The sequence below is a fragment of the Chenopodium album genome, chromosome 5 (genome assembly GCF_948465745.1).
Source record: "Chenopodium album chromosome 5, dcCheAlbu1.1, whole genome shotgun sequence".
Classification (NCBI taxonomy): domain Eukaryota; kingdom Viridiplantae; phylum Streptophyta; class Magnoliopsida; order Caryophyllales; family Amaranthaceae; genus Chenopodium; species Chenopodium album.
In genome coordinates this window covers 58,642,677-58,667,475 of record NC_137838.1, presented here as the reverse complement: position 1 = coordinate 58,667,475, position 24,799 = coordinate 58,642,677, and positions in this window count along the sequence as shown.

Genomic DNA, 24,799 nt, shown 5'->3' with positions numbered 1-24,799 from the left:
AAGGTACTCATCACCGGTTTTGGTTTTGGGGAGACACAAATGAGTGTCTACAATGACATATCCCCTTTCTCTGACAACAGGTCTCTTATTTCTTATAAACAGACCCCCTCATCAAAAATGGTCTCTTTAGCAAAGAGACCCCTGAGATAGTGACCCGTCCAAAAGTGGTCTCTAAGGCCTATTTGGACGGGTCTCTTTGCCCATTTTTGTAGTAGTGAATAGCAAGTAGTGGGCCCCGATTAGGATAGAAAATACGCACTGTGATCCGTGATGTATTTTTGTAAATCTAAATACGGTCTGTGAACCGTTGAGTATTTAGATTTACAAAAATACATCACGGATCACAGTCCGTATTTTCTATCCTAATCGTAGATACTAGTAGTTGCATTTATTTTGGTCAAGTCTTGGAAGACGAAGCCATGTAGTTGCAAATGAAGACCTTTTGAAGATTTGAAGATCTCAATGGGTCATGCTAGTTGCCAAGTGCATCTCTATTTATGTTTTTCGATATATATATATGTTTATGTATATGAATTATATGTTTGATGCATGTTTAGGATTTTGAATGTTGTGATGATTAATAAAGTTCACTTAAATCAACCAACATAGAAACCCAAGGTCCCTAAATATTTAGTAAAACTTGCCATTCCAAAAAAACGCTTACCAACCGAACGAGGGTAGTGATGGGTGAGCGCGGGGAAATTAGGTCGTTGACTAACCTCCTCACGGCCAAACAAAATTTATTATAATCCTAAACTAACCCCTAAACAAGTCTAGTGGTAAGTTCGGAGTCGAACCACAAGGAACGGTAATGTTAGATTGTTCTCGATCTAATGCTTAAGCTACGCCGAAGTCGGTTTATGGATAGTGGACACTACAACTACACTAACACACATATAAAGATCAAGATATTATAAAGTCTACTAGGGGCAAAGATCCACTTTGAACAATTAACAAGTTAAAGGGAATTGATTGATAATCAATCATGCAAAGAAAGAATTAAAATGGGAATTAATTACACTCAAGAGCAATCTCTCAAATTCCTAGCGTAGATTCCTCATTGACTAGGTGCATAGAAGAAATTTACCCAAAATGCAATCAAATATATCAATTCTAATTCATAATCCCTTGTCAAACTAGATCTAATATGCAATTAAGTTTGCTATCTTGGGAGATCAATCCAATCTAAAACATACAACATGCCATCATCAATTCAATCAATTTAACCACACAATTATCATCAAATTTATCTCAAATAGCTCAATTAACCATAATAAAGCTTCACTCAACACCTAGTAGAAGGAATTCTACTCAAACATGATTAACAAAGCAATTAATAAAGCATAAAGAGAAGAGAGAGTAAGAAATGCTCATTGATATAAAATGGAGATCTTCAAATCATCAAATTCCTCCTTTGATTATCCAAAATCCATGAAAACCATTGTTTTTCTCACTTTCTCTCTCAAAAATTTGAGAGTTTCTCTCTCTAAAAACCTAAAACTAACCTAAAAACTACTAAAATATGAAATCCTCCCTCTTAAATGAGCAAAAAAAAACTATTTATAGCCCTTACTAAATTGCCTAGGAAGCTCCGCAAAAAGTCAAGCAGCGCGTAGATGAACGGGCGCTCCAATTTCGTGCACAGGCGCTCCTAGCTGCAACAAAATATGGCAGAATCGTTCCAGAAAGTTTGAAGCAGGTGCTCCTCACAGGTGCGCGCCCACTCCTCAGAGGCTGGGCAAACTACTCAGCTTCAAATGAGCATATCTCCCACGTTTTACATTGGAATTAGGCATATGACCTTTCGTTGGAAAGCTCTTGAGATAAGCTTTCATCTCCAATTAGATTTTCTGCAAAATGTTTTGTTGATCAAAAGATATAGGCGTTTGAAGTATGATCTTTGCAAATCAAGTGCACATTTCTTCATTACTCGTTCTTTTATGTTTTATATTTCTTCAATCTTGAGCAATGAACTTATCCAAGTGTTCCTAAACATAAGAGTAAACCAATAAAGTTTAATCTAATGTCATAAGCCACCAAAATATGCAAGAAAAGCCAAAATTGAAAAATAACGACATATCACACACAAACATGACAAATGTAGTAAAACGTTATTAAAACCAAGTAAAAAGATAGAAAAAATATGAAAAACTAACTAGAAAACTCCTAAAAATAGCAACATAAATGACACTTATCAAATTCCCCCAAGCTTAACTTTTGCTCGCCCTCCAGCAAAACAAAAGAAACACAAGGGAATGTGATGCATTTTATACAAACAATGAAAACTAGAAGGGAAAGAATATACACTAACTCACTTTCGTAGGAATCACGAATACATTTAGCATATGCATCAAGCACTTTAAACTCCTTAGATTTCTCTAGAGGACGAGTAAGCTCTCGTATGGGTATCCTAAGAGTTTAACCCATAACTCTTGACAAAAATCAAGGCAAAGCAATAAATAAATAAAATAAAATAAATCGAAGTAAGAGAAAAGTTACAAGCGTTCTAGAGTGGACTTTTATGATGGAACGAACACTAATGAATATCAATCTTTCTAAAATAATAAAGGTATGCATGTTCTAAGATGTCCAAGGTTTATTGAAACATAACATATGCTAAGCATAGAGAACTAAAGGAAACACATTCCACCTTTTGTTCCGACCAATCAAACCACGTTCTCTCTACTAGTTTCAAATGCACTTTCAACTTAGCTACTCATGATTCCACGAAGGAACCGGAAAATAAATAAGAAATAAAAACATTGAGAAGGTTACCCGACATCTTGGCTATGCAAACTTGCTCTATAGGCTTGATTCCTTTTTCCCGCCATCATTGAATGACTTAACCCTCTAGGATCACAAGGACTTTCAAGGTTGTAACATATAGGCTAGGAGAGTAAAGGTGTGGAGAACTTTTGAAATTGGTGGTAAACCTATGTGAAGCTCGGGTGGAACTTCTTCCACAAGATCCAAACGATTCCAAAACAAAAGTAATAAGTATGCTTATTAAATAACTTTCCCCAAAGCTTATTTAACACAAAATAACAAAAATAGGGAAAACAACGATAACAAAACCTTTTTTTGTGCTTTACATTCTTCTTTACTTTTTTTTCGATATTTTCTTTTTCCAAGCTTTTTTTTTTGTCCTTGCCTCTTTTAACTTTGGACGGCTTTTTCTCAAAATGCATTTGGTTTTATGCACAAAATTATATACAACACATACTTGCTTTGCAAATGAACTCATAATTCTAAACTTTCACCATAAACAATAAAACAAGCTCCAAAACAAAATTGCTTCACAAACTAAAGGTAAAAGTTAAAGTGAAACCAAGGCTGGAAGGCTTGTATTGTGGTTAGAGAAAAGAATGTATATGGCTCAAATGGGCTAGTAATAGGGGCAAATGCAAACCAAATCCAAAAATTGAAAATTAATCCTATAAAAAGAAAAATGTCTTTGTCATCCCCTAAAGTGGCTCAGTCGCGATTTTGGGAGCTAAAAGTCAAGTTCTAGATATGAGAATTCAATAGCCAAGGATCCAAATATGCCGCTCAACAAAGTATGATGAATGCTTGAACAATTATACCTCACTAGGGATAGCAATAACTAACATTTGATTTCATATCCACTATAAAGAGCAACTCCATCTTACCACAAGCAAGTGAACTAGAGCTTCATGGTCCCAAAGTTCTTAGCCAACTAGCTTAGCATACCATATCTTATAGTCAACCTAACACATTCTCAAACCATGCACACCTCTAAAATTTAGGAAGAAAGCCATTCAAGAATACAAGTCCAAAAGTATTATGTCCAAAGCAAGAGAAAAAGAAAACACATTGCAAATTTGCCTTGATAGAAACAAAAATCTTTTTGTGATTTTCAAGATAAAGAACATGGAAATGCATATACAAATGTGCATGGCATATATGAATCAACATCCCATCAAACATGATAGAATACCCTCCCCCAAGCTTGAATGAGACAATACACTCAATCATAAATCAAATAATCCATGGGAGGGGAAAACAAGGAGATCAATCCTACAACCCAACATATGTCCTATTTCAAAGCCACTTTAGGTATCAACCAATGGAGAAAGAGCAAGGAAAGATATTACCAGATTTTAGGTGGGTGTATATACCCGCAAATGACCCAATTAAACTTTTCAAAGCCACTTTTCTCAAGAATTGAATCTTGTTTTCCATATGCTAGCAATTGTGGTGCCAAACTTCCTTAATTCTTGATCCAAACCAATGCACCAAAGTATATCAAGTTTTGTACCTAGAAAAAGGCACACAAACATTTCCATGAGAGAAAATCTATTCTAAAAAGAAAAGAAAATGAAAGCAATAAAACACGGGTTACTTCCCGAGAAAGGCTTGCTTAAGGTCCAAGCTTGACCACTCTAGTAAATAATATTGCAACGATTGCAAGAGCTTGCCAAATGCACTACTACATATCTCATAAGATAAAAAGTAGGCAAATGATATAAGAAGGGCATGCACCAAGATTAGTGCACGCAAAAGAAAGTAAAGAGGGAGTTGCTAAGAAGAAGAAGAATCAAAAGAAAATTCAAGAAAGTAAGAAGAAGAATAGAAAGGCAAACTCTCTTCACAAAAATCTTTTTGAGTGGAAAAATCACCCTTTTCCTAAATAGAAGACGAATGAGGGACATGAAAATCTTCATAGGCAAGGGGGTCCCAAATAGGCTAATTAACAAAGGAAGGAAGGGATATAGGAGTGTAGGGGATATGGTAGAAATTCCTTGAAAAAGGGACATGAGAGGAGGGGATAGGAGTAATAGTCTCACAAATGGTATCTTCTTCACCACCATTCCTCAAATCACCAATTTGAGCATGAAAATCAATCATAGAATCCTCAAAAGAAGAACACTCATGATCATGATCTCCCTCAAACATCCAACTTCCAAGAGGAACTACATAATCCCCTTCACTACAATCATGAACAACAACTCCCTCAACTTCCTTAAAGCCAAAAATCTCAAAGCCATGCATGAATGGATGCAATTTCATTTCAAAATCATCTCTCCCCCATGAAGAATTCTTAATGAACTCACTCAAAAGGCTATGGGTTTTCATTTTACACTCAATAAACACATTGGACATAACCTCAAATGAATCCAAATATTCATGGATAAAAGGATCACAATCATGGACTTGAGACTCATTAAGATGAGAAAGAGGGTAAGGATTTTCAAAATTAACACTCTCTTCATTCTCAACTCCTTCACCATCACTCATATGTTCACCAATTGGATCCTCACACTCTCTTGGTTGCTCAAAATCATCATCATCATCCTCAACACACACATTAAATTGGGATTTTTCACAAACAAGCATCAAGGGTGACAATTGGCTTTCTAACTCTTCTTTTCTTCTCTTTTCCTCCTCAAGACGCTCCTCATTCTTTTTCATTTTCTCTAATTGACCTCTCATAGAATTAAGAATCATTTCCTTACTAGGCCCAAGCTCATTATCAAGTTCAATGCACCTAATTTGAGATTCAAATTTAGCAATAAGGGATTCAAAAGGTGTAGAAGGTTAAGGCTCAACAAGAGAAAACGAAGTACAACCAAGATTGGAAAAATCAACATTAAGATCATGAGCATATACATCACATTGGGGAGTGGGGGCACAATAAAACACATGAGATTCATCATTAAGGAAACGAAGCACATCACGAGAAGGCATAGTAAATAATGAAGAATATTGAAACCCACCATTAGCATCAACTTGAGCATGTATCTCATCATCATTAACAAAAGAGGAAATAGAGTTGAAATCATGTGTTCTAGGTTCACTTAAGGGATCATGTAACAAATCATGGGAATTCATGCTAATATTAGAAGTATCAACACATTGCATATCAATAATATAATAATGATTACCCTTATTATAGACATCCCAAGCAAACCAAACATAAACATCCCAAGCATCATCAATTGGTAATACTCTAAATTCACCATTATGCATGCATTCAACTTCATCCCTAGTTTGCTCATTCAAACCAAAATAACAAATTTCACAAGCCACCCAAAGAATATAACAATTAAAGTCCAAATATCCCTCAAGTCTATTGAAATATTCACAAAAAGGCTCATTGTCATATTGAGGAAACGAGTTACTTGCCATTTTTTTACAAAAACAAAGAAAAAAAATAAAATAATATAATAAAATAAATAAAACAAAAGTATACACAAAGAACTAGACTCAAGCAATAAAAAACAATCAAGCATTGACACCGTTCCCCGGTAACGGCGCCATTTTGAGCGCGGGGAAATTAAGTCGTTGACTAACCTCCTCACGGCTAAACAAAATTTATTATAATCCTAAACTAACCCCTAAAAAAGTCTAGTGGTAATTCGGAGTCAAACCACAAGGAACGGTAATGTTAGATTGTTCTCGATCTAATGCTTAAGCTACGCCGAAGTCGGTTTATGGATACTGGACACTACAACTACGCTAACACACATATAAAGATAAAGATATTATAAAGTCTACTAGGGGCAAAGATCCACTTTGAAAAATTTACCAGTTAATGGGAATTGATTTGATAATCAATCATGCAAAGAAAGAATTAAAATGGGAATTAATTACACTCAAGAGCAATCTCTCAAATTCGTAGCCTAGATCCCTCATTGACTAGGTGCATAGAAGAAATTTACCCAAAATGCAATCAAATATATCAATTCTAATACACAATCCATTGTCAAGCTAGATCTAATATGCAATTAAGTTTGCTATCTTGGGAGATCAATCCAATCTAAAACAAACAACATGCCATCATCAATTCAATCAATTTAGTCACACAATTATCATCAAATTTATCTCAAATAACTCAATTAACCATAACAAAGCTTCACTCAACACTTAGTAGAAGGAAATCTACTCAAACATGATTAACAAAGCAATTAATAAAGCATAAAGAGAAGAGAGAGTAAGAAATGCTCATTGATATAAAATGGAGATCTTCAAATCATCAAATTCCTCCTTTGATTATCCAAAATCCATGCAAACCATTGTTTTTCTCACTTTCTATCTCCAAAATTTGAGATTTTCTCCCTCTAAAAACCTAAAACTAACCTAAAAACTACGAAAATATGAAATCCTCCCTCTAAAATGAGGAAAAAAAACTATTTATAGCCCTTACTAAATTACCTAGCAAGCTTCGCAAAAAGTCGAGCAGCGCGTGGAGTAGCGGGCACTCTAATTTCGTGCACATGCGCTCCTAGATGCAGCAAAATATGGTAGAATCATTCCAAAAAGTTTGGAGCGGGCGCTCCTCACAGGCTAGGCAAACTACTCAGCTTCAAATGAGCATATCTCCCACGTTTTACATTGGAATTGGGCATGTGACATGTCGTTGGAAAGATCTTGAGATAAGCTTTCATCTCCAATTAGATTTTTCGAAAAATGTTTTGTATATCAAAAGATATAGGCGTTTGAAGTATGATCTTTGCAAATCAAGTGCACATTTCTTCATTACTTATTCTTTTATGTTTTATATTTCTTCAATCTTGAGCAATGAACTTATCCAAGTGTTCCTAAACATAAGAGTAAACCAATAAAGTTTAATCTAATGTCATAAGCCACCAAAATATGAAAGAAAATCCAAAATTGAGCAATAACGACATTTCACACACAAACATGACAAATGTAGTAAAACGTTATTAAAACCAAGTAAAAGGATAGGAAAACTATGAAAAATAACTAGAAACCTCCTAAAAATAGCAACATAAATGACACTTATCAGTGGGCTACGCCAAAAGCGAGGCATCACTACTTCTCCAAGGAACGTAAGGCATACCGGGTATGCAAGTTGGTTTTGGTTGTACTCAACGATATGAGTGATGGAGTCCTTACATGTCGTGGAAAAGTGAATAAATTGTTGAGAGAGCATTAGATGCGACAATTTATTCAACCAAGAGTGGCTTGGAGCCATTAGCAAAGCGTTGCTTACTTTAGGAGATTGAGTGTTAAGACAAGCCAAAGCATGCTTAACCACTCTTTGTTTCTTTGGATCTTAGAATCGACTTATTCTCACCCAAAATGGGGACAACTTATAAATGTGTGAATAAGACGTTTTAAATAAGTTTGATTAAAATGCATGAATTCAATCTTATTTAAGTATTATGAATGGTTTTTCATTTAAAAATTCTTTCAAATGTAGAATCATGTCTTCAACTATCGACAACAATCTAATTATGTTCCCAGAACTTCCCGAGAAGTTATCATTAAGCTTGAATTTGGTAAACTTCAAGGAATGGGAAGAGGAACTCCGTTTGACCCTCCGCAATTGCTACCTAAAGCATATATTGAATACGCCCATCTCGAGTTTCTACTCAAAAGGGATTATGAGCGATGTGGCTCATAAGGAGTGGAGTTATGATTGCAAGAGAGTCTCTCGACTCATGGCAAACTCCATTCCGGAACAGTGGAAGAAGAAATTCTCCAACTACCTTCCGGATGTACTTCTCAAGGCTCTAGAAGATGTGGTCAATTTGAGGGTAACAAAGAGCGATAAGGGCAACTATGATGGGTTTCTCAGCAAAGAAAGGCAAGAAGTATGGGCTAGGGTTTATAGTGCAAGACTTAGAACCGGGATGCCACTTCAAGCTCATATGCAAAAGATGACGAGGTTATTTAACCATCTGGAACTGATTGGTAAACCGGTGGAGGATGAGCAAACGACTTATATGCTTTTAAGCTCACTCCACTTGGGATACGTTGCAATTATGATGCAAATTACCAACAATCGAAGCAAACACTCCTATAAGGAAGTTGTCCAAGAGCTTCAGAAAACCTATTCTTGCAAGGCAGCTAAGTTTTCTCTAAGGCTCAAGAAGAAGGAGTTCAAAAACAAGGCTAGGATGCGCTGCTTTTGTTGTAGTAAGAAAGGTCACTACAAAAGAGAATGTAGTGAGTATCTGGAAGATGAGGCAAGAGGAAAGAAAGTCTCAATCTCAGGTATCATCTTGACACTTGAAAATAAGCAATTTATAAGGTATTAGATACCGAAAAATTGACTCACTTTATGCTCCTATTTCAGGAACGAAATGAGCGGTGTTTTTCAAGTGGTCATGAGTACACAAGTGGAAGATGAAGAAAATCTATCCAAAGAAAGCTTGTAATCTCATGTATTTTGTCTAAATTCTAAAACTTGCTAAGTTTTATCTACCATACTTTGATCTTGCGACGTTGGACGTAATTTTAACCTTGATCACAAGACCTTTTGTTTCATGTCTTGTTTACATTTATGGAAATGACACCTTTTGTGTGTTTAGACAAAATTGTTTATGATGATACTAAAAGAGCTAAGACCATTGAGTCAAATGAAACTTACTTGTGGCATTGTCATCTTGGCCACATTAACATCAAACGCATCAAGGAACTTCTTCAAGAAGGCATTCTTGACTCTTTCGATTTAGAATCTTTTGAGAATTGCGAGGGATGTTTATTAGGCAAGATGATTAAACAGCCATTCTCCAAGTTTGGAAAGGGCAGGAGACTTATTAGGTCTAATACACTCTGATGTATGTTAATGAGCTCCACCACAAGAAATGGACACCGATATTTTATCACCTTCATAGATGACTATAGTAGATATGGTTATGCCTACCTAATGTCGCATAAATTGAATCATTTAAAAAGTTCAAAGAATTTCAGAGTGAAGTTGAAAATCATCTTGGCAAGAAAATTAAAGCCCTTCGATCGGATCGAGGTGGTGAATACTTGAGCCAAGAATTCGATGACCATCTGAAAGAAAAAGGTAAAATTTCAGAATTGACACCTCTAGGAACTCCACAATGGAACGGAGTATCCGAAAGGAGAAATCAGACCTTGTTAGACATTGTACGATCAACAATGGGTCTTAGTGATCTTCTTATCTCTTTCTGGGGACACCCACTTCTAACTGCGGCACTATCACTGAACCGTGCACCATCAAAAGCTATATAAAAGGCTCCATATGAATTATGGATGAAGAAACCTCCTAGGTTGTCTTTTCTAAAGATATGGGGATGCGAAGCATATGCCAAGAAATTGATTTCTGACAAACTTCATCCCAAATCTGACAAGGTTTACTTTGTGGGCTACCCAAAAGAAACCAAAGGGTATTACTTCTACAATAAATCGGAGAACAAAGTGTTTGTTGCTCGCGATGGTGTCTTTTTGGAGAAGGAACACCTTTCCAAAATGACAAGTGGGAGGAAAATCGAACTCGACAAAGTTCGTGAGGATGAGCAACAAAATCAGAATGACAGTCAAAGTGCTCAAACAGCATCTGTTGACGCAGGTCAAAATGATCAAAATGTGCAAAGTCAAACCGACAATGCAAATGCTCAATCCATTACCCTATGTAGGTCTCAGAGGCCGAGATCTAAACCTGATAGATATCTTAGTTTAGTATTAACCGAGAATAAGGACATCCTGATTATGGATGGAGATGAAACGACAACCTACAAGCAAGCGATGGCAAGCACCGATTCTGCTAAATGGCAAGAGGCCATAAGATCTGAAATGGATTCCATGTTTGCAAATCAAGTCTGGGACTTGGTTGACTTACCCGAAGGTATACACCTATTGGATGTAAGTGGATTTCCAAGTTGAAAACCGACAAAGATGGAAATGTATTCATTTACAAAGCTATATTGGTGGCAAAAGGTTACAGATAAGTTCATGGTATTGATTACGATGAAACCTTTTCACCAGTCGCAATGCTGAAATCCGTTTGGATCCTCCTAGCGATTGCTGCATATTACAATTATGAAATATGGTAGATGGACGTCAAAACCGCCTTCCTTAATGGTATTTTATAAGAAACTGTGTATATGACACATCCTGAAGGTTTTGTCGATCAAAACAATGCTGGGAAGGTTTGTAAGCTTAAGAAGTACATTTATGGACTAAAGTAAGCAAGCAGAAGTTGGAATCTGCAATTCGATGAAGCCATCAGTAAGTTTGGTTTTATCAAGAATCCAGATAAATCTTATGTTTACAAGAAGGTCAGTGGGAGTGACATCGCCTTCCTATTCTTATATGTCGATGACATATTGCTCATTGGAAACAACATTTCGTTGTTAGAGTCTGTAAAGGCCTGGCTTGGAATGTGCTTCTCAATGAAAGATTTAGGAGAGGCTCAGTACATACTAGGAATCAAGATCTATAGGGATAGATACAAAAGGATAATTGGATTAAATCAAAGTACTTATATTGATAAGGTACTTGCTCGATTTGGCATGGAGGAGGCCAAGACAGGTCACCTGCCAATGCTTACTGAAGTTGAAAGACTGGCCACCTATTGGTAAATTTGAGCAGCGTTTACCACGTCATAGTGCTGAATTTATCAAAGCATTGCCATTTAAGGAGTATACACATCCCAGGAATGGAGTTTTGAACCTAGCTACCAAGTGGCCTTTAAGAACGTTGAAGCCAGACTTGGGTCCAAAGGCCTATATTACTTATGGATGTGCTCAAGAATTGGGTTCTGGAGACTCTGTCACCAAGCTTCACTATCACATGTCTGATGTGGTACGTATTTTTATCTGTATCTATCTATTTCTTTGCACCTTGAATGATGCATGAATGTTCCTCCATGAAATCAACATTAATACAAAATTTGAAATTGCCTATAGTGTGTACGAAAAAGTCTACTATTTCATACTCCCTCTATTTGCAAGTAGTTGTTCCACTTCCTTTTTCAAGCTCAAAGTTTGTTATTATTGACTCTGTATATTAACTAATATATATGAAAATTATTAGTGTATATACAAAAATTTCTTGTTATTTCCCTTTTTCTATATCGGGCGGCTCTTTATGACAATTCATGTTAGCTACTACCTAATCATTTTGGGACTAAGGATTTTTTGTTATTTGTTTGTTATACAAAAATTTGTATTTACCATGAATTATTTTGATTCGTATATACAAAAAGTATACTTTTTTTTTTATTTTTATTTTTTAAATATGTAACTAAAGTTAGTAATGGTCAAGCTAGATGATTAATTACTTACAAATGGAGGGAGCATTAGTTTTGAGCACTTTTGGCACCGGTTCAAAACCAGTGTCATATACCCAATTAGGCACCGGTTAACCGGTGCCTTTAACTGCTCTCCCGCCATTTTTTTTTTGGGTGGTATCTATTTTAGGCACCGGTTAACCTGTGCCTTTTCACCCAATATTTTTTTTTTCAATTTTCGTGCAATAATATTTTTAAAAAAAAAACTGTTTCCAGCAATAATAATAACCTGTAATTCTAGCAATTATATTAAATAAAATAATTAATATAATTATTATAATTACTAATAATAATATTATTAATTATTACAATAAGATACAAAAATAATATTAAAAACAAGAATTCAATTATATATATAGATATAAATATTCCCAAACGCAATACAATAAAAAAAGTTGCTTACATATACAAATAATAGTAAGTAAATATATAATGAATAATAATTTATATAGTTCAAAAGTTAACATAAATAATTTACAATGACAATGCCATTTACATGTTGAAGGTGATAAAAGATGCCAACATGTCACGAACTTCATTAAGCTCCTTGATTGTCAACGGACCATCCTTTTGGACCTTGCAAAACTTGAAATAAAAAAACATTATGTTAAAATTAATTAATTAGGCAAAACAATATGTATTTTATCAAATATTACCTATATGACTTCTATGTAGCCCATTTCCTATATTACTTATCAAATGAACTATTTCTTTCTCATAACATGTCAATGTTGGGTAGTTGTATGTGTGTAAACCCTAAAATTGTATAGGAGAGCATTTTATTAAGGTTTATGACGCTTTTTACTCAAAATGGCCTGAATATGGCCTATATGACTTTACTTTGCCCATTTCCTACATTTCTTATTAAATGGACTTTATTTATCTCATAACATGTCAATATTATCTAGTTATAGATGTATAAGGAAAGAAATCACATCAAAAGAGCATATTAACACAAAATGGCCCAAATATGGCCCATATGACTTCTATTTAGCCCATTTTCTACCTTTCTTGTCAAATGGCCTTTTTGTTTCTCATAACATGTCATTGTTGGGTAATATTAGGTGTCTAAGGCTAGAAATCACATCAATATAGAATTTCAATAAGTTTAACAACGCATTTTACTCAACATGGCCCAAATAGGGCCTATATGACTTCTATGTAGCCCTTTTCCTACATTACTTATCAAATGAACTATTTCTTTCTCATAACATGTCAATGTTGGGTAGTTGTATGTGTGTAAGCCCTAAAATTGTATAGGAGAGCATTTTATTAAGGTTTATGACGCTGTTTACTCAAAATGGCCCGAAAATGGCCTATATGACTTTACTTTGCCCATTTCCTACATTTCTTATTAAATGAACTTTATTTATCTCATGACATGTCAATATTATCTAGTTATAGGTGTATAAGGAAAGAAATCACATCAAAAGAGCATATTAACACAAAATGGCCCAAATATGGCCCATATGACTTCTATTCAGCCCATTTTCTACCTTTCTTGTCAAATGGCCTTTTTGTTTCTCATAACATGCCATTGTTGGGTAATATTAGGTGTCTAAGTCTAGAAATCACATCAATATAGCATTTCAATAAGTTTTAGGACTTACCTCATCAAGCTGTTGAGTGTCCGTACAATGAGTCACAATGTCAAGCATGAATCTCATCACATACAATGCACAATCAAGTCCATTCTCTTGTTGTGCGCACTAGCATATGACAAACAAATCACATCAGTGAAACATGCAAAGGAAGTGAGCAAATATTTACTAACATAGATTTTCAAGATAATCATAATATCATGTAAATTACCAACGGTGACTTCCATGTTGGACCCTTTGGAGCACGACAATGTAGCTTCTTCATAACACTGTAGTAAAAAAAAATACATTCAAATTTGATCAGTCGTATGACTACTAAATTAGTTATTATTAGCAATAATCATCACTAGGTTGCTATATATATTTACTTTTGCAATATAGACTTCACGAGCCACTTCTCCGATGATCGAGCTGAATCAAGGTGATAAATTGTGTTAGTGGAATTACAAATCACCATGAGGCTCCAATGCTCTTTACATAAGTTCACAATAGACAAGAAAATTAATATTTAGGAGTCAACATATAATGAGGCCAAATCGATTGAATTTGACATGGTTAGACTTACTCTCTATAACATGGGGCGAATATGAACTTGACTCCCGCACGCACTGATTCCCCGATACTCTGTTTAACATAGTACAACACATCATGAGGGTTGAATATGATTCTAGTAGTGGATAACTGCTCGGGGCATAACCACCCAACTTTACAAGGAGAATCAGTGTCAGTTAAGTGCTCCTGTAGTGCTCTTCGTGCATGAACATTGAATAATTAATCAGATGTAGGATAATCACCATCAATTTGAATAACTTGAAAAAAGTATAGATTATGTGGGCTTTGAAGTACCTCATGAATGTTTGAATGAGGTAAATGTTAAGCTTTGCACCACGTAGAAATTCCTTCACATCTTCTTTGCTGATCCATGCAACTGCATCCTCATCATAGTGGAACATTGCCTTAGGAAGTGCAACTTCCATGGGATCGACCAAATGACAAACACGTTTGTGAAGAAAGGTCATGTCAGCAGAGAGCGATTGAAGAGCAATGTCTTCAACAAGTGGAGTAGGTGGCATGGGTGAACCTCTCAAAGAGTGCAACTTCGACGCTTGTTCACTCTTGGACCGTTGTTCACTTAGCTTATTCTTAGGTTGATCAATTCTTTTAGGCTTCTCCACCCTCTTTCTCTTTGAAGTTTTTCTTCCATGCGAAATCTGAAATAGTTTTAGAAAGAATAAGTTTATAAGTTGAGAAATGAAGAAAATGGCTTTATTTTGATGAAATGGGCCCAAAAACTTTAGAACTTTGCTTATTTTATGTAATTTAAACACACAGTCACTAATAAATATGTAATTATGATATGTTTTGAGAATGTATAAGTTTATTAGTTGAGAAATGAAGAAAATAGGCAAGTGAGTAGCCATTTCGGCTCAAAATGGCTTTATTTTGATGAAATGCGGCAAAAAAACTTAGAACTTTTCTTCTTTTATGCAATTTCAACTCAAAATCACTTATACATATGTAATTATGATATGGTTTGAGAATTAATAAGTTTGCAAGTTGAGAAATGAAGAAAATAGGCAAGTGAGAAGCCATTTCGGCTCAAAATGGCTTTATTTTGATGAATTGGACCCAAAACCTTAGAACTTGGCAATTTTTATGTAATTTCAAATGACAACCACTTATAAATATGTGATTATGAGTTTTTTTGAGATGAAAGGAGCTTATAAGTTGAGAAATGAAGAAAATAGGCAAGTGAGTAACCATTTCGGCTCAAAATGGCTTTATTTTGATGAAATGCGCCAAAAAACTTAGAACTTTGCTTCTTTTATGAAATTTTAACTCACAATAACTTATAAATATTTAATTATGATATGGTTTGAGAATGAATAAGTTTGCAAGTTAAGAAATGAAGAAAATAGGCAAGTGAGAAGCCATTTCGGCTCAAAATGGCTTTATTTTGATGAATTGGACCCAAAACCTTAGAACTTGGCAATTTTTATGTAATTTCAAATGACAACCACTTATAAATATGTGATTATGAGTTGTTTTGAGATGCAAGGAGTTTATAAGTTGAGAAATGAAGAAAATAGGCAAGTGAGTAGCCATTTCGGCTCAAAATGGCTTTATTTTGATGAAATGCGGCAAAAAACTTAGAACTTTGCTTCTTTTATGCAATTTCAACTCACAATCACTTATACATAAGTATTTATGATATTTTTGGGAATGAATAAGTTTGCAAGTTGAGAAATGAAGAAAATAGGCAAGTGAGAAGCCATTTCGGCTCAAAATGGCTTTATTTTGATAAAATTGCTCAAATTTTTTTTTTTAAAAATATGCAAGTTTCGCCAAAACGGAATACCCGAGGGAGCCGCCCCCACTGCCGGAAAAGCGAAGGCAGCCCGCGCTGAGGCCACATCAGCCCCGGCAGCCGCATGCCAAGGCTGTAGCAGCCACGACAAATGGCTGCCATGTCTGCTGCGGCCTCGACAGCAGCCTTCCTGGGCTGCTGCAGCCTCGACAGGCGGCTGCCATGGCTGTAGCAGCCCAGGCAGGTGCTGCCGAGGCTGCAGCAGCCATGGCAGCCACCTGTCAAGACTGCAGCAGCCCAGGCAGGCTGCAGCAGACATGGCAGCCACCTGCCGTGGCTACTACAGCCTTGGCATGCGGCTGTCGGGGCTGCTGTGGCCTCGGCGCGGGCTGCCTTCGCTGTTCCGGCAGCGGGGGCGGCTCCCTCGGGTGTCCCGATTTGGCGGACCTTGCATATTGTAAAAAAAAATATTTGAGCAATTTTTAATCAACTTGGCGGACCTTGCATATTGTAAAAAAAAAAAAAAAATTTGGCGGTTTTATTTTTAGAGTGCCTAACGGTTTAACACTTACAAAAATTAAGAAATAAATAATTTACCTCCTTATTAATCAACTTCACCCATGCACGTGGCCAATCAACGAAGCTACCTACAGCTTGCCAAAGCTTTGTTATCTCAACCTCCTCTATCGGTACGGGTAGTGGGATGTCTTCGAACCCCGCAACCACTGAATCGATCCCAACCGAGTAATGATGTGGCCCCGCCGTAGCACCCGTCGTCGGTTGGGCACTACCATATGCCACCCAACTCAACGCCATACTATTTGCATGCCCCGGGGCTAGAAGTACACATCGGGTGTCTTCCTACACAAGTATATATATAAAAAGAAGATAGTTAAATAGGACTTTTACAACAACATAGATAATATAACAAAATTCATTAAGGTAGAGGGTTACAAATCACCTGTAACTCTGGAAATTCATGCGGTGTTGGATTTTCAAGCTCCCTCGAGTCCGCATGTGTAGGAGTAGGAACCTGAAACAATACATCAATCATTCACCTCAAATCTCAATTAACTCAGTATTTTAAAACTTTTAATAACCCAATTGATTTTACCTCAGGTGGCACATCTTCACCACGTATCTCATCTCCTCCATGTCTATCACCTTCTCCTTGTCCTTTTTGTTCAGAACATGAGTCGGCCGGGGTACTCATGAGGAACGACAAAGTCAGTAAGTTCATCAGCTTCGCCCAAGCATTCAATTCACCAACTAACTCGTTGCGTACTTGTTCCTTAATTAATGTCACCTTGGCATCCAACTCCCCCGGTGAGTTAACACTGGCTCGAGATCTACCCGATTTTGTGTATTCGGGACCCATCACCTTTTGCCATCCAAGCAATGACCCTCCCGAACCTACTACTCTTCCTAGATGGTATTGCCTTCCCAAAGCCATGGTGAAAGGGTCATTCTTCACACTTGGTTCAAATTTGCCCTCCACCATCTCTTGAGTGTGCTCAAGCTATAGCATAAGGAAAAATGAGGTCAGTAAAACAGTTAATGGTTTGTACAGTGATTTAGATGCAAAAGTGACTTAAATTCAACAATTCATAGGTAACTTACAAGCTTATCTGCCAGTTTTTTGGCTTCCGGACCCTTGATGACCCATTTTCCGATTTCCTTATCAAACGTATGGAGAGAACAAAAGAAATCACCGGCACGACTCACCAATGTAGTGATAGTGGAACTAGAGGGTTCCTTTGATGCCACTAGAAGCGATTTAGGGTATAAACCCAAATCGACCCACTCAGGTCTCTTTTCACCAAAATTCTTAGGACCCATACGATGGACGTATTCCTTCTTTTCTGCATTCTTTTTATTTTGCTCTCGAAGTTCCTACAAAACTAAAAATGTTAGTATCATTGCTACAAAAAGTGTCAAGCTATTATTCAATTGAGATCAGATTTACACAAACTTACAATGGCTTTCTTTTGAGTCTTCATTCTAACGAACTCTTCCCAATCATCTTTTGACACGGTCGGCCATATTTGCCATGGGAGACGGTCATCCTCATCAGCATTCTTCTTCTTTGATTTCTTCTTATTCTTGTAGATCCACCCATTAGTCAACTTGGTCTTAAAGCCTCTGAATCTTTCCGCTAATAAAGATTCAAACACCCTTCTCTTCTCGGGATCATTAGGAATAGAAAACAGCCTCTGCAAGCACAAATTAAAACCGATTATTAGTTTCTATTTAGTAACAACCATAAGGTTAAGGTATCTTAAATTGTCTAAATGTGCCAAAAACACACTTACCCTTGTATCATCCCAAAATGTTTGAATCAAACCCGGAGGTACTTGCCGCATTACAAGTGTAATGGGGATTTTCCGCGCACATATGCCAACTTGATTAGCATATTGTCGACGCCATTTGGGCCCGGGTTTGCCGTTGTTGTCATACTCCAAGACCATGGGACCGTCCGGTTTCTTAAAGCTTCTCGTCGGACCCCTTCTTTTTCTTTGAGCCGGTGCCTTTTCCCCCCTCCACCACCTGTGTTGTTTTCATCTTGTCCTTGGCCATGACTTTCAGGAGTCGGGTTCTCACCAACAATCTCACGTGTTGTATTTACAATAGGCGGTGCACTTTCAGCTGAAATTTCAAAATCGTCAAGCCTACGCTCGAACTCATCTTGAGCCTGATCCTCTGGCTCACCCAAGTCATCCTCCTTATTCACATCATAAGGCTCATCATCATCGTCCTCGTCCTCATCCTTGTACTGGTCCTCATACTCATCATCGTCAATGTCCTCTACACAATGAGGATCATGATCGTCCGCCATGAGATATAAGCACCTGTCAAAGCAATCATAAAACAATATTAGTGTATAGTAAAGTATATGCATGATAGTTATTATGGTTAAGTAGAAGCTATTTAAGCCATTTTCACCTACTTATTATGGTCCTATAACCTTGTATATGCATGATAATGAGTACAAAATGGCAATTTCAAACTACAAACATGTTAAATATAATGAATATAGGTTGTTAGAATGAATAAATGTTAGTTCATACACAAAACAAAGGAGTTCGGTTAAGTAGAAGCTATTTAAGCCATTTTCACCTACTTATGGTCCTATAACCTTGTATATGCATGATAATGAGTACACTTAGGCAATTTCAAACTACAAACATGTTAAATATATTGAATATAGGTTGTTAGAATGAATAAATGTTAGTTCATACACAAAACAAAAGAATTGGGTTAAGTAGAAGCTATTTAAGCCATTTTCACCTACTTATGGTCCTATAACCTTGTATATGCATGATAATGAGTACACTTAGGCAATTTCAAACTACAAATATGTCATTTTCGCCTACTTATGCTCCTATATACATTATAACTAAACTATATTTGCAATGAAACCATTACTAACTTTTAATCAAACTACCTCAATCTGAAATTCCTTCGTTGTGGTCTGATCGCATATAACCTGCTTCGTTGTCTATGTTATTTAGTACAACAGGTCTAGGAATAGTGAAAGGTGTTGAATCATCAAACGCATCATATTCTTCCTCATCCTCAACATCTCCAATGCCTAGGATTCTTCTTTTGCCAGCTAGCACTACAGACCATTTTGAATCCATTGGGTCAGTTATGTAGAACACTTGCTTAGCTTGAGATGCAAGGATAAATGTTTCCGCACTATCATTCAAGTGGCCAAGATCTACAAGAGTAAATTCTTCATATTTGATGTTACGCCTGATATTATCAACCCACTTACACTTGAAAAGAGCAACCGTGAAGTCACAATAATCAAGCTCCCATATTTCTTGAATTCGACCATAGTATGACAACTCTGCATCGACAAGTGATTTATCCTTAGAACTTGCAAACTCCCTTAACGATGCCACAAGAGTTACACCACTATTTTGGGAGGAGGAAGATTTCAAATCACGACCCTCGGTCCAAAAAGTGTACCCATTGATGTCATATCCCTCGAATGAACGGACATCATCCCTAGGACCGTACGCAAGCCACCGTACTGTATCGGTCACATTAGTATAATTCAATCCACTCATTACTCGTTCACGAAACCAATTAACAAACCTCTTATTATGCAACTGCATAAGTGCCCTTTCACCTTTGGATGGAAATTCGTCACGCAAACTAGCCATGTGCTCGTCTAAATATGGGTGCACATCTGAAACATGGTGCAACACATAAAGGTGTGCTTGTAAGAACTGATCTCGGTCTGGTGACATTCGTTTCGACCCAATTGTGCCATGACCATCAAGTCTACCTTCATGTCGAGAAGTAGGAAAACCAATAGGTTAAGCAAGGGCTATGTAGTCCGCCACAAAGTTACCTATCTCCTCACCCACGGCCCCTGCATCATACGTCCTTCAGGGTGAGCCCGGTTCCGTACTTTATCTTGTAATGTACCCATGTGTCTTTCAAAAGGGTAGCACCACCTCATGAACACTGGACCGCACAACTTAATCTCACGCACCAAATGAAGAACCAGATGAACCATTATGTCAAAAAATGAGGGTGGGAAATACATCTCAAATTTGCACAAAGTCACAACCACATCTGCTTGCAAAGAATCTAGTGTACAAGGATCAAGAACTTTGCTTCAAATTGTATTGAAAAACAAACAAAGGCTTGTAATCGCTTCCCTCACGTGTTTCGGTAGAATACCATGGATTGCAATCGGTAGGAATACTTGCATCATAATGTGACAATCATGGGATTTCATACTTGTCAGCTTCAATTCTCCATTTAAGGTTACAAATCTTTTCATGTTAGATGAGTACCCTGATGGAACCTTAATGTCGTACAGACATGCACAAAACATACGTTTTCTACCCTTGACAATGTATAGCAAGCCGGGGGTAAGTAATTCTTTTCATCCTTCCCTTTACCCTTAATTTTCTTCTTTGACGCATCTTTGGCCTTTCCCTTTCCCTTGCTCTTCTCCTTCCCTTTTTTTGAAACATTTTCATCTTCTATTCTCGGCTCCTTCCCCTTTCTAACCTTTTCTTGAGGCCACAATTCTGGACGAATCCCCATCTCTTTCAAATCTAACCGTGCACCCTTTCCGTCCTTTGTTTTGCCTGGGATATTCATAAGTGTAGGGAATAAATTCAAGCGTTAAACCCCTATCTTGAACCCCACTGTGATCATACACTAAAGTACGGTGGCGTCCAAAAGGGAAGAAGATAGAGCAAAAGAGTCGCCAACAAGTTTTAGGAACTTGTAAACCGTTCACGAGGTGAAGGTTACACCCTTAAACGATCTAAGAGATCGTCAACTCCATAAGGTCTTGAATAAAATAAGGGTTCGGGGATGAAGGTACAAATCCAACCTAAAAGAGATTGAACCTTCTCTAATAATAGGCCTCTACTTTATTCTGATCGTATTCATGTGCGCTTTCTGACTAACATGCAATCAATAGGATTAACCCTAAACCTGTTTAATCTATGTTGGTTGAATTTAATGCACAAATAAACTATTATTGGCGATCACTTGAATTATAATCAAATTAACCCTAAACAAGATTATTAATTATCTTATTAAGCGTGATTACAAGTACCAATTCCCTTTAACATGCATAAAAGGTGTGATCAAGCAATAACAATAAAAATCAAGCAACATGATAAATAATCAATCATTAGAACAAACATGAATTATAATAATTATAATAATCACAATAATAATAATATCATCATAAATAAAATAACCATCATCAAAATAATAATATTCATAATCATCATAAATCATAATAATTATAATCATAATCATATTCATGTTAATATTAAAGCATAATAAAAATATCAAGATCCTAGGCATGATACTAACAAGATTAATAACAAACCCTAGCATGTCACTAAGCAATAAAAATCAAATCTTTAACCCTAACATGATACTAACATAAATAAATATTAGGAAGAACATAGGAAGCATCGTAACAATCATATTTAATATTAAAATTACCCTAGACATGATACTAGGAATATCAAAATAACAATGTAAACATGATTTCTACATCATAATATCAATAAATCAATTAAAGTACTTACTTTGATGCTTCGTACCTCTTTCTAATAACAAAATACACTCGTTAGTAACTTCAAGGAAAATAATAAATCAAACAATTAAATTAAATAATTGAAAGAGAGATTTGGGACCAAACCCTCAGAAATGAAACCTTTCACGTCTAGGGCGAAGGCAACTTCGAATATGGCTAGGTGTTTCTACATCTAATGAATGCGGAATTTTGTATGTAAAAAGCAAGTTTAGAAAAAGAGAGAGAGAGATAGAGAATAATCAAGAAAATCTTGATGAGTGTTGGTGAATTGAAATAAGAATTGATGAAATCTGGTTATCGAAAACGGAGTTTTAATACGTTATTTATAGAGAAAATCAGCCAAAAAGATAAAATTAACAAAACAGAGTATGGCGCACACAAAACGAGGTTGGCGCCAGGCATTGGCCATTGGCGCCAGGCGCCAATGGCTAGCGCCAGGCGCTAGGCCTGGTTCCAAGCGCCAATGCCTGGAGTTAGGCACCAAGCCTGTTTTTAACGCGTTTTTGTTTTTATCATATATTTTGATCCAGAAGTCCAAATAAGGCATATAATATGTCGTTGGAAAGCTCTTAAAGTCTAATTTCCAACCCAATTAGAATAAGATTAAAATATTTTGTAGATAAAAAGATATGGCAAAAATAGTGGAAGGGTATCAGTTTTGGATAAAGTTTCATGTCTCATTCATATCTTTTTCGTTATAGCTCGGATTTAATATTATAATATATCATTAGAAAGATAATTTCAATATCTATCTAACCATATAAAATTTGGATAAATATTATGAGGCACAAAAATAAAATCTGAATATATTCCACTTCGTACAAAACAAGGATTCTTAAGGAGTAGTTTTATTCAATTTCAAACTCTTTAAAACAAAATTATCTATCCTAACTCCATTAGGATTTAAAAGAACCTTCTAGAGTATTCTAAAAGACTATAATCAATCCTAATAGCTTTAGGAATGATAATTAATAATAGGCCCTCCTCTAGATCATTGGGCCGCATATAAAAACCAAATCGGGCCCAGTTTAGTATTTTGGCCATAACTTCCTCGATATTCATCGGAATTGGCTTATAATATATCATTGGAAAGGTCTTTTCAAACGCCATCCAACTACACCATTATTGGACCCTTATCATGGACCAACCAAACTGGATTGGATGTTTTCTTAAAATAAGTTTTCAAAAACAGAGAGAAGAGAAAAGAAATTAAAACTATCCGCAACGCTAGACTTTCCACACTTTCGCTTTATTCGATTATGATTCGACGTGAAAGGTACTCATCACTGGGTTTGGTTTTGGGGAGACACAAATGGGTGTCTACAATAAGCGTCCCCAAAAGAGCATCACACACATTCTTCTCTATATGCATCTGTAGGCGTCGTTTGAAGTACGCCTACGTTAAAAGCATGTGTGAATATGCTTGGCACTCATAGGATGTGGGAATTGACATAATACAATTAGGGACAAAGCAAAGTAGGGAGCCGCCAACAAGTTTTTAAGGAACTTGTAAACCGTTCACGGATCATAAAAGGCAACCACGATAAAGGGACAACGATAGGCAACAACGATTGACCCGTGAAGGTTAAACCCCATTCATAATCCATGAGATTATTAACTCGATATGGTTTGGAACCACAAAAGGAGGATCGGTGATGATGGTACGAAGTGAGTCATGGAGTCACATTCGCCCGTATTGGCCTCTACTCGATTCTTATAGTGAAAAGCATTCCTGTGATCTCAAAGGCATACAAACAATAATTCAATTTGCTCCAAACTATTATTTAACTAAATTGGTTCAAGATTAATGCACACATAATTCTAAAAATTTGGTGATCACTTCAATTAATAATAAAATTAAAAGGATCCTAAACCGGTTGTCCAAATTATCTTATTAGTCGTGATTTTCAATTACATATTCCCTTTAAACATGCAATATGGTGATCAAAATAAATATAATAGAACAAACATTAATATTAAAACCAATTTAATCACAATTCCAACAACATAAAATCGTTAGAAAAATAATAATAATAAAAGGAACACGATCCTTACTTTGAATCTGTTTGTTTGCAACTACAAAATAATAAACGAGTTAGTAACTTCAAGAAAATAATAAAATAATAACTAAATTAAATTAAATAAAATAAAGTTGATTTTGGGGCCAAACCCTCAAACAGTTCTACCTTTCACGCCTTGGCTTAAGGACAGAACCTCGAGTAAAATATGGACTCCTTTGAGTACTTGAAGAAGGAATTTTGAAGTGAAAAGGGTAGGCTAGTGTTTAGGTTAATAGCATAGAAGAGGGAAAATAATAATAATAAAATTCTCGGTGCCTCCGTACATCAGAAATGAGGGGGTATTTATAGGGAAAATGTGCTGAGGGAGCACACGGAACCCTAAAATGATAAAAACCCTAAAAAAAGTATCCCGTGACACAGTCAGACTGTACTGTGACATGGAAAGCCCCACCGTCAGACGGTACACTTTCCCGTGACATGGTACTGTTTTGGAGTGACGCGGGAAATTTTCAGAAAACGGGATGAAAAACGCGTTAAGGGTTTACGCGGAAACGACACGGAACATCCCGTGTCACGGCAGACCTCCCGTGTCACGGGAAGTTCCACCGTCAGACGGGAAAGATTCCTGTGACACGGTGGCAGTCTGCCGTGGCGCGGGAACTTCCAGTCCATTTTTCCGTCTAAATTCATTTTTAACCCTAATTTCTTTCGGCTTTTTAAGTGCCGATTGATAATTTCGGGCTTTTT